This window comes from Eubalaena glacialis, chromosome 4 (genome assembly GCF_028564815.1).
Source record: "Eubalaena glacialis isolate mEubGla1 chromosome 4, mEubGla1.1.hap2.+ XY, whole genome shotgun sequence".
In the NCBI taxonomy this organism is placed as follows: Eukaryota; Metazoa; Chordata; class Mammalia; order Artiodactyla; family Balaenidae; genus Eubalaena; species Eubalaena glacialis.
Window position 1 is genome coordinate 74087972 of NC_083719.1, and position 10907 is coordinate 74098878.

A 10907-nucleotide genomic window follows, 5' to 3' on the forward strand; every position below is an offset into this window, starting at 1 on the left:
TTTATCTCTACCTCTAGACTGCAAACTCTACAGAACCAGTGTCTCTTTCTTACTAATCCTTATATTCCTAAAGGGGCACCGGTTGTTTTCACATAGTACCAAGTTTCCTCAAATTTGTCTAATCATAAGAATTACAATTAAGGATGCAGACCCCTGGGTTCAGCCTGGCTACTGCATCAGGATTCTGAGGAGTAGTAGAAAGGAGTTTTATCACAAGGAAAGTTTGGAAATCACTAACATTTAAGTACTTAATAAAACCGTGTCAAATAAATAAATGAATGAGTCCATTTTTATTTCTTTGGAGTTTCCTCTTTGAGGACATTTAATCAAGTACATTTTTCTGTGGCTCTCCTGCTTTTTCTGTTCCTGATATCTCCATCAAAATACATTGAGAAGAAGGGTGTTGAACTCTGCAAAATTAATTGCTTTTATTAGCCAATTGACAAATGATATTCTAAGCATCCCTGTAAGTCTTAAAAAACAGTGATTACTTTTGAGCAACATTTTCAAGCTGTTAGGTAGGAATTTGAAGTAATGTGGAGGGCAGGGTTGGAAAACCGTAATTCAGGGTTCTGAGATATATTTGTCACGGGTTGAGCTTCACCTGGAATAGCTTGGTGCAGCCACAAGGAGAACAGTGTGGAGGTTCCTTAAAAAACTAAAAATAGAGTTACCATATAATCCTGAAATCTCATTCCTGAGCATATACCCTGAGAAAACTATAATTGAAAAAGATACATGCACCCCAGTGTTCATCGCAGCACTATTCACAATAGCCAAGATATGGAAGCAACCTAAATGTCCATCGACAGATGAATGGATAAAGAAGATGTGGTGTGTATATATATATATATATATATATATATATATATATATATATATATATACACACACATATGTATACATATATATATAAAGGAATATTACTCAGCCATAAAAAAGTGAAATAATGCCATTTGCAGCAATATGGATGGACCTAGAGATTATCATACTAAGTGAAGTAAGCCAGACAGAGAAAGACAAATATCATATGATATTGCTTATATGTGGAATCTAAAAAAGAAGATACAAATGAACTTATTTACAAAACAGAAATAGACCCACAGACATAGAAAACATTTATGGTTACAAAAGGGGAAAGGTTGGGGGGAGGCAGGGATAAATCAGGAGGTTGGGATTAACATATACACACTCCTATATATAAAATAGATAACCAACAACGACCTACTGTCCAGCTCAGGGAACTATACTCAATATTTTGTAATAAACTATAAGAGAAAAGAATCTGAAAAAGATGTAAATATATATAAAACTCAATCACTGTGCTGTACACCAATGTAGGACTGTGGAAAGAGCCTGAGCCAGAAGACCCACTGGTCCTTGACCTGCAAATAACCTTGCTCTGTGACCTTTTGAAAACCTCTTCATTTCAAGGGGCTCAATTTATTCATCTGTAAAATAAAGGAGTTGAAGTAGCTGATCTCTGAGGTCCCTTAGCTCTAAACTTCATGATTCTCTGATTCTTGTTTTATCTGAGAATTTCATTTGTCTATGTGATTTCTTTCTTGCCTCTGAAATGATAATTAAGGGTTAATTATACGTTTCCAGTCCAATTATTCATAGATCATAAAGATTTTTATTATTATATGTGGAAGATTAAGATGTATGAAGGGCCTAAGATTGAAATCTCTACAAAGCCTAATGATAAAAATGCCATTATATACTAAAAATTTTCTTCTTTAGGATACTATACTGGTGTTTTCTGTTAAAAAAAATTTAAGAGCAGTGCTTAATATTTAGTGTGCTTCCATTCTCGGAGAGCTGAATTTTAAAAATATATGTATTAAACATGCTTTCATATAAATTATGATACATCATTATTGGAAGCACTGGGCCATGGCAAACGATCTATTACATCATGATTTACTATGCTGTATTATGTCAACTGATGGATTATAGCATGTCAAGTTTTGATATGTAAAATTTTTAAGATAATTGGAGAAGCAAAGCACAAAAATAGTTCATGTACTGTTTTAAATAAAAATCTCTTTTTTCCGCTCTCCAAAGTAATTTTAGACATTTTAGAGGGTTCTGTATTTTGGCATAGCTGAGTGTCAGTGTATTACCTCTGTGAGTATATAATATGCACAAGGAAAGTTATTAAGATTGGACATATTTAAATAGCTGATGACACCTTTTGAAGGATATAAGAATTAAGAAATTTTATAAACCTTCACATTATATCTGTTTTTTTTTCTGATTTTTCAGTATTGTGTCAACCATGGTTTTATAAATATGAGCCCTGTTTTTTAAAGAATCAATATATTTTGCCTGCTATTCTACTCAGCGGTTACTATCAGCATAAATTTGCTACCAAGGAAACAATAAAAATAATTCTTTGTTGGCCAGTGGACAAAGAAGATCAGTTTTACAGAAAAATTATCTGCACTTTTAATCTGAATAATGGCATAACTAAAACGATGCCAACTACAGATTTAAATAAGGTAAAAAAAACCCACAAGTTTCCAGGATTAAAATGTGATCTTACAGCATTACAATTTCTAAAATGCCAAATATTTATAGTTTAGATACATTTCACTTGAGAATATAGGTATTGTCTTTACTGAGTATAATAGACCTAACTTTTTAAAATTAAAGGATAATAATGCAATAATATTGTTATGAAGTGAGTGGGATTTGGGTGTCAGAGCCAAGTTCAATTCTTTTTTTTTTTTTTAAACATCTTTATTGGAGTATAATTGCTTTACAATGGTGTGTTAGTTTCTGCTTTATAACAAAGTGAATCAGCTATACATATACATATATCCCCATATCTCCTCCCTCTTGTGTCTCCCTCCCACCCTCCCTATCCCACCCCTCTTGGTGGTCACAAAGCATCGAGCTGATCTCCCTGTGCTATGCAGCGGCTTCCCACTAGCTATCGGTTTTACATTCGGTAGTATATATTAGTCCATGCCACTCTCTCACTTTGTCCCAGCTTACCTTCCCCCTCCCCGTGTCCTCAAGTCCATTCTCTACATCTGCATCTTTATTCCTGTCCTGCCCCTAGGTTCTTCATAACCATTTTTGTTTGTTTGTTTTTTAGATTCCATATATATGTGTTAGCATACGGTATTTGTTTTTCTCTTTCTGACTTACTTCACTCTGTATGACAGACTCTAGGTCCATCCACCTGACTACAGATAACTCAATTTTGTTTCTTTTTATGGCTGAGTAATATTCCATTTGGGCATATACCCTGAGAAAACCATAATTCAAAAAGAGTCATGTACCACAATGTTCATTGCAGCTCTATTTACAATAGCCAGGACATGGAAGCAACCTAAGTGTCCATCAACAGATGAATGGATAAAGAAGATGTGGCTCATCTATACAATGGAATATTACTCAGCCAAGTTCAATTCTTATCTCCACAATTTGCTAGCCATGTGGACTGGACAACTACTTAAAATCTTTAAACTGGTTTCCTTATGCGTAAAATGGGACAAATAATCCTCTACTTTTTAGGCATGTTGTATTATGTGAGACTACACATTAAATGTGCCTAACAGAATATGGCTGGCTTCTAAAAAGCCCTCAATAAGTATTAGCTTCTATTATTGTCTGATGTAGGCCTGTACAATAATTCATATTTACTGTCTGCTCTACGAAGAGTTTCTTTCTCATTTCTTATTTATTTTTTTACTGAAGTTCTGAAAACATTCAATTATTCAAAGTTTTTTTTCAAAAAACTATGTTCATCAATTAAATCCTTCATATTTTTAGAGATTGTAAATTCTCTCAGACCAATGTTTTCCTGATTTCGTTTTGTTTGGGGAATCTAAGCTGTTTAGTCTCTTCTCCACAAAAGAAATTTTTCTATATGCTATCTATTTTCAGGAATTTCTATAGCTCATAGTAGAGCTGAGAAAGACAAAACACTAAAGTACACACAAAGAAAATACTGCTGTTAATCATCATGTGACAAATTATTATGGCTAGTAGTTTATTTGAGGCACTTCTTTGGAATTAAATGAGAACCCAGCTCATCCACATATGCCCCTTCTTATACCTTTGCATGCTTAGAATTAAAGGCAGCAATGTATGTTTTTTCAAAGGCACGTACTGGATGCCTTCCATTTACTCCTCCTGATCTTCTTTCCATCCTTCTCCATCTTGATCTCTTCCCCAGGAGGTAATTCTGAATGGATTAGATTAATAAGGTTCTTTGCCCTCTGGCTTCCTATTGAATGTGGCATGTGGGGTTCAGCAGGGATGTGAGGGAAGGGAGAAACTGAGGTTAGGTGTTTATTCCACCACAGTCTCTCCCTGCAGGTTTGTCTGAGGCTGTCTACATCCCTCCATCACAGGTTATACCTCCCTCCAGGTGGTCGTGCCCCACAGACCTCTTTCTGTCTCACCTGGTTCTGGTAACTGCCCTCTCCTGCTCTTCTGGTCCTAGAGGCGGGAGGAGGTACACGTGTTTTTATATTGTTGTAACCTCTGGTTACTGCACTAACCCTGTGACTTCCCTATATCCTTCTTACACTTTGTAAATCTCTCTATATTAGATTCCCTTCCAAATACTCAGTTTGAATTTGCCTTTTATTTCTTACTGTAGGACCTACACCCCATACAATACTCATTTGCATTTTTAATGTATCTTCATGTTACTGTTTAAACGGTAATTTCTTTGAGAACAAAAAGTATTTACTATTTTTAATTTGCCTCCTTTTATAGTCATAAAGTGGTGGATTTATAAGGGAAGAAATAGTATATAGGTTAAATAATAGTGCTGGATTTGAGGTTTTGAGTTGGGAAGGTGTAAGGATATGTGCTGGGCAAGGGCTGAGGAATTTCTGCATCTTTTACTCACACCATATTGTAAGTCCAGGATGTGGCTTGCACAGGCAGGGTGTAGAGAGAAACTGGGTGTTTCCAGGGTCTCCCTGATGAGACGGGATTCCATTGGCTTCTGCTATTACCCCACTGTATTGTAGTAGCTAGAGAAGGAATGTGGACAGGGAGTGATGGCAGAGCTCTTTCAAATTTTCTTTTGTTATTCATATTTCATGGCATATAAGGTGATGACAACTATATTGTTGAGTTCTGCTTAATCCTCTTCCCTCAGAGCCCCTTTGGATACCATGGCGTCAAAGTATAGGTAAAAGATAAATGTTGGTGATTTACTAAGGTATTTCAGAACTATCTATTCCTTGGATATAAAAAGAAATTGAGGTTACTATCTATAATCTAGTAAAATAATCTCTCTCTCTCTCTCTTGATATATATATACACACACACACACACTTACTTGATGGTCATTTTCATAGGGAAAATAGTTTCTAAAATGTCTGTATAATCAATAGAAAGTGTTTTTCAAATTTGCTATCATATTCAATGTCATTTACTAATGTTTATGTTTTTACTTAGATTTTCACAAACTTTATATTTTTTCAAAAATATAAACATTTTGAAATGACAGTATATTGCAAGGTATTATCTCCACATAATCTCTAGCATATCTGTTTAGCTCACTTATCAACAATCCACAGAATTGCAAGCTTAGATTAGTGAAGACCTGAAGGTAACAGGAATGTCCCTTTGTAGTCCTTAAACCTCTTTAATCCCTAAAGGTACACCTGTGAAAAAAAGCTGGAGGTGGGATTATGAACGCATAAAATATATTGTTTTATCTAAACCTACCAAACTTGACTGAACTCACTCTATTCTTTGATTCTAAATATATGTTTGGAGTCAAGGAAACAGGACAGGAACAATATTTACTTCATTACAATCTTTTCCATGAAAATACTTAACCCTAGGTTTTTCAGCAACTGGGGTTTGAATTCAATAAAACTTTTAGGCAATATTTGAATAATTTTGTGAAGGTAATGTGATAAAAGAATCCTCTGTAAATATCTGATTAGAGTCAAACATTTAGATGAATGTGTCCCCAAGAGAAGTCTTAGGTTACTATAATTTTACAGAAGTTTGTTACATACATGTGATTATTTTAAGCTACAGGTTTAGAAAACATTTTTAAAGAGCTTTCTAAGGCAGGGCCAGTAAATGTTGAGTTGTTTTACCCACTGTACTTAGGAAATTGTATAGATTCTTGACTAGAGAGAATTAATGTTTTGTTTTCCTTAAAAGATGAGAGAAGGACTAAAAATGTCCCATATCCTGTTGTGACCTATAAAAGCTACTTTAATCATTTTTATAGCTTTTTTGGTTCTCAAATTCATTTGAATATGGTTCTTTACTAACTAAAAATATTCAGATATTAACTTGAATTACATTTTACCAATTAACAATACTTTCAAGGGTAGAGGTTTCATTTTGTTCAAACATTAGTTTACCTGGAATCCTTTGGTTTTAAAAAATAAAAATATATACCATTAAATTGTGAAAAAAGGTACACACATAAGTAGCTGTGATTGGCCAATGATTAACATAACCTATGTAATATATTTATTTGAGTAACACCTTCAAATAACATATAGAATGAGTACTGCAGGGGACATTATATGAAAGTTGACTATTAGTAATAGTACGCAAGTATTTGGTATAGTACATACACAAAAAGTCCTGTCCTATAACTCAAAAACAGTTTTATAGAGAGAAGAATACATGCAAAAATCTTTAAATATTTTGCTTTATGAATATTCATAGAGAGGTTTAATATCCAAAAAGATCTTTTTTTTTCCCTTTGCATATAGACATAACGTAAGTTGCTAAATGTCTTAAAACCTGTAGCATGATTACCTTCCCTTATGGGAAGTCCCTGTAGCAAGTTTTTACTACCATACTGGCTCAAAATATTGTAATTCATACACTACCAAGATCTCTGAAAAATCATTGTTTATTTTTGTGTGACTAGGAGCGTGAAATACTCTTCCTTCTAGGGGTCTTTGTCCCATAAATGTTAATGCACCCATGAAACTGATCTGATGCCTTTTAACTTTATTTTTAAAATCCAGTACTGAATCCCCAGATTATACTATCAGTACAATGTCATTGAAAAACAGCTCTGGGCAAAAATAAGAAGTATGAAGCTTATTTCCTTCCCATTAGATTTATCTGTGCCATCCTGATAAACTTCCCATGCCTATCACAATAACCAAATAAATTGAAAAACTTGATGTCAAGTGAAAGTGAAGACTAAATCTCTGCAGAATATCACAGAAATTTATTTATTTCCCAAATACTCACTCAACACCAACTATGTATCAGACACTTTTTGAGGTGCTCACTAATGATACGGTGAACAAAAATAACTCTTCATAGTCCTATGGTCTAATAAGGAAAAGACAGAGACATATTTTTAAAATAAAATTAAAATGTTGTTTAGGTTAGGGAGAAAGGTAAAGCAGGAAAGAAAAATATGAAGTTTCAGCTTTTAACAGGAGGTGGTTGGAGAAGGAGGGTTGAAAAAGTGACACTCAAGCAAAGACGTGAAGGAGGAGAGAAAATGACCCTTTTGGCAGAAGAGAGAAGGGAAATCCATGTATCCAAGGATCCTGGCGTGTTTGAGGAAGAGTGAGGAGAACAGAGGGGCTGGAGCACAGAGAGTGAGTGTAACAATAGAAGGAGTAGACGTGACCAGAGGTTGGATCTTGTCAATCCTGGCAGGCTGTGTATTCAGAGAGAGTTAGGAAGCAGAGGAATAAGGAAATTTGAATTATACTATAAGAGGATCATTCCGGTTGCTGAGTTGAGAAAAGGTGCTAGGCTGCAAGTGAACCAGGCTGGAGATGGTAGAGGGGATGAGAAATGGTTGGAAGTGAGATGATGTAGAAGTTTTAATCTGCGGTTGTAGAGATTCCGAAGTACACGTCAGGAATAAAATGTCCTATTTTAAATGGGATGGAATCTGTAAGAGTATATATTTAAAAAAAGAAAAACTAAAACTTCTGTGAGTAGAAATATCCTTTTCACATGGATATATGATAGTCATGTTTATATGGCATTGCTCTATGATATGTCAGTGGTTCTGTTATAGACTGACTGAAATTAAAAGAAAAAAAGATAAAATGTTTATCTAAATAGAGGAAGCTAAAGAATTAGCCAAGGAGTGTGATAGGTTAATGGTTTGGAACTTTATCCTTAAGCAGTTGGTAGAATGTTTCATTGGTATTCTATCCCTAGGAATGAAATATGTTGTTTATAAAATCCAAAGGAGGAGAAATGTACTAAACTGGCCCTGATGAATAGATGGCCACTAGATCAAAATTTAACTGGTTGAACCAATAACATTCAGTGATCAAGAGAGTTGTATGCAAAGTGCTAGTAAGAGAAGGAGGAGGAAAAGGAGGAAACAGGGAATTAATGTTCATTAAATGTTTACTGTATTCTAGAAACTATGCTGTGTGTTTTTCTTACATTGCCTCATTTAAATTTCAAAATATTATGGAAAGTGGAATTAAGAGAAAAATAATTAGGGAAAAGCACTGAGGGTAGTGCAGCAGGGAGGCATGGAAAGGGAAATAGTTCACATGCCCAAGAAACTGGAGGAGGGATGCAGAATGGGAAGAAATAATTAATGCTTTTATATTGAAAAACTATGGAAGATCAATGGAAAATTTGGGGAAAAAGAAGACAGTAGCATGAGAGCCCTAGGGAAAGAAAAGTTTAAGGAAAAAGGGAGGAGTTAAATAAAAGTGAAAGAATGTAGTCAGAGAAGGTAAGAACCTGCTTAGAACATTCAGCAGCAGGATTTTCTTGTGCTCTGGATAAAAACAACATCAGACCAGCAATTGGGGCAAAAGTCCAATTGAATTAGCTTAAGGAGTGCATTAGGAGTTGAGGAATTAGAGGGCAGAAAGGTAAAGCTCTCTGTATTACCTCGAATAGGTATAATAATGATCCCCAAAGATGTCTACGTCCTATTCTCCAGCACCTGTATGTTACTTTACATTGCAGATGTGATTAAATTACTAATTTTGCAATGGGGAGATTATCTTGAATTATCTGGGTGGGTCCAATGTAACCACATGGTCTTTTTAAGAAAGGAAGGCAGAACAGAGAAGAAGATGTAGTGATGGAAGCAGAAGTCGGAGGGATGCAGTTGATGGCTTTAATGATGGAAAGGGACTGAAAGTTAAGGAATATGCAAAGGCTCTAGAAGCTGTAAAAACACAGGAAATGAACCCCCGGAGACCCTAGAAGAAAGACAATTGGGCCAACACCTGAATTTTAGACAGGTTGAAACCCATTTTGGACTTCTGACCTCTAGAACTTTAAGATAATAAATTAGTGTTGTGTTTTAGCCACCAGGTTTGTAGTAATTTGTTATAAGAGCAGTAGAAAACTAATATATTACCCTTGGCTGTGAAAGAGGAGAAATACAAAGAGAGATAAGAGCACAGGGGTTGTGTGTGTGTGTGTGTGTGTGTGTGTGTATGTGTGTAAAATCATCATCAAGGATTCTTGAGACCACCCTCATGAAAATTCTGTAATATGGTAGGATGGTAGCTTTGGGACTTGTTTATTGGAAGATTTTACTTGTATGCAATTATATAAATGATAATCACTCTTGTGATAATTTTACTCAGTTCCTCTCATATAGGTTTGCAAGGACTGAAGAAGCAGAGTTGACAGCTGTACTTTTGGATACTTTGATATTTGTGTACTTGTGTTGCCACATTTTTATATTCCTCTACAGTCATTTTATTTTATGTATGCAAATTCTGTTCCCATGCTATTTTTATGCATTTTAAAGAAATCTCTGCTCAGAGTGTTATTCATAATAATAGTGTGTTCCATTTTTGTTTTTTTAAAACTAGTGGAAAATAAGTTCCTGCAATATAATGAGGACCCATGACACTATTCGAACTTTCAAAATGAAATGAAAATCCTTTGATTTTAACTTTCTGTTGGTCGTCATAGTCATCCCTGACTCATTTCCCAGCATAAGCATCAGAGCAGTAACATGTAAAACTTCTCAATGTCTGCCAAAATGACATAATACCTGAAAAGAAATGGCCTAGTTTAAAGAAAAGTTCAAGTGTTTGCAATCAAAGTAATCAATACAAGGTGATTAGATATTAATAATGGAACAGAATTCTCAGTGTTCTCCTACTTGCTCATTACTTCAGATTTTTCTCATTATTATAGACTATAAACCATAATTATAATTTATAAATATTTTAGATCAAATGAAATAATATTTGCCTCTAATAATTATATACAAATCATTCTTTGCTAACTCAATACATACCTTAATCCTCAGACCATTGAAGCTAAAGGTTAGTAACTCATACATTCACTCTGTCCTCATATAAATACAAGTAAAACTTATCCTAAAAAGATTAAAATACAGATGTTAAGGGACAAGGTTAACCAGGTCTTCTGCTTGTAGCTGCTGTGTTTGGAGTTGTCCAAGATGACTTGAAGTGTGTTCAAAACAGTTTCCTCTGACACTGCTATGTAATTGTATTTTAAAATCAAACAGGATTATTTTTCTCTAAACAACACTTTCCTCTGTGCAATATGTTCCCCTGTGATTTCTTTCCTCTATGCAGTTGCCTATGCTGATCATTCCATGTGCACTTCTCTCTTCCTCCATCTTCATCTATCTCAAAGCCTAACTGTAATTCAACTTTTTTTGCTGATGTTTTGCTTGATTTTAAGGGAAAAAATGCACCTCCACCTCCTTTTGGGATGTAACATTATAACTCTTTGTGGACTGATCATCCCTTCATTAGGATAGAGTGAATGCTTCTAGATGGAAGGAATGATTCATCTTCTGATCAGCTGCATCCATGGTGCTCATAGTGGGGGCTTTCAACAGAGCAGAGCATCTGTAATGACTAAGTGAAGATTGAGGTTCTGCTCTCCTCTCTTAGTAGGTTGCTATATTAAAAAAAAAATCATTAGCTCTCTTCAAATAATTATTCTTATGG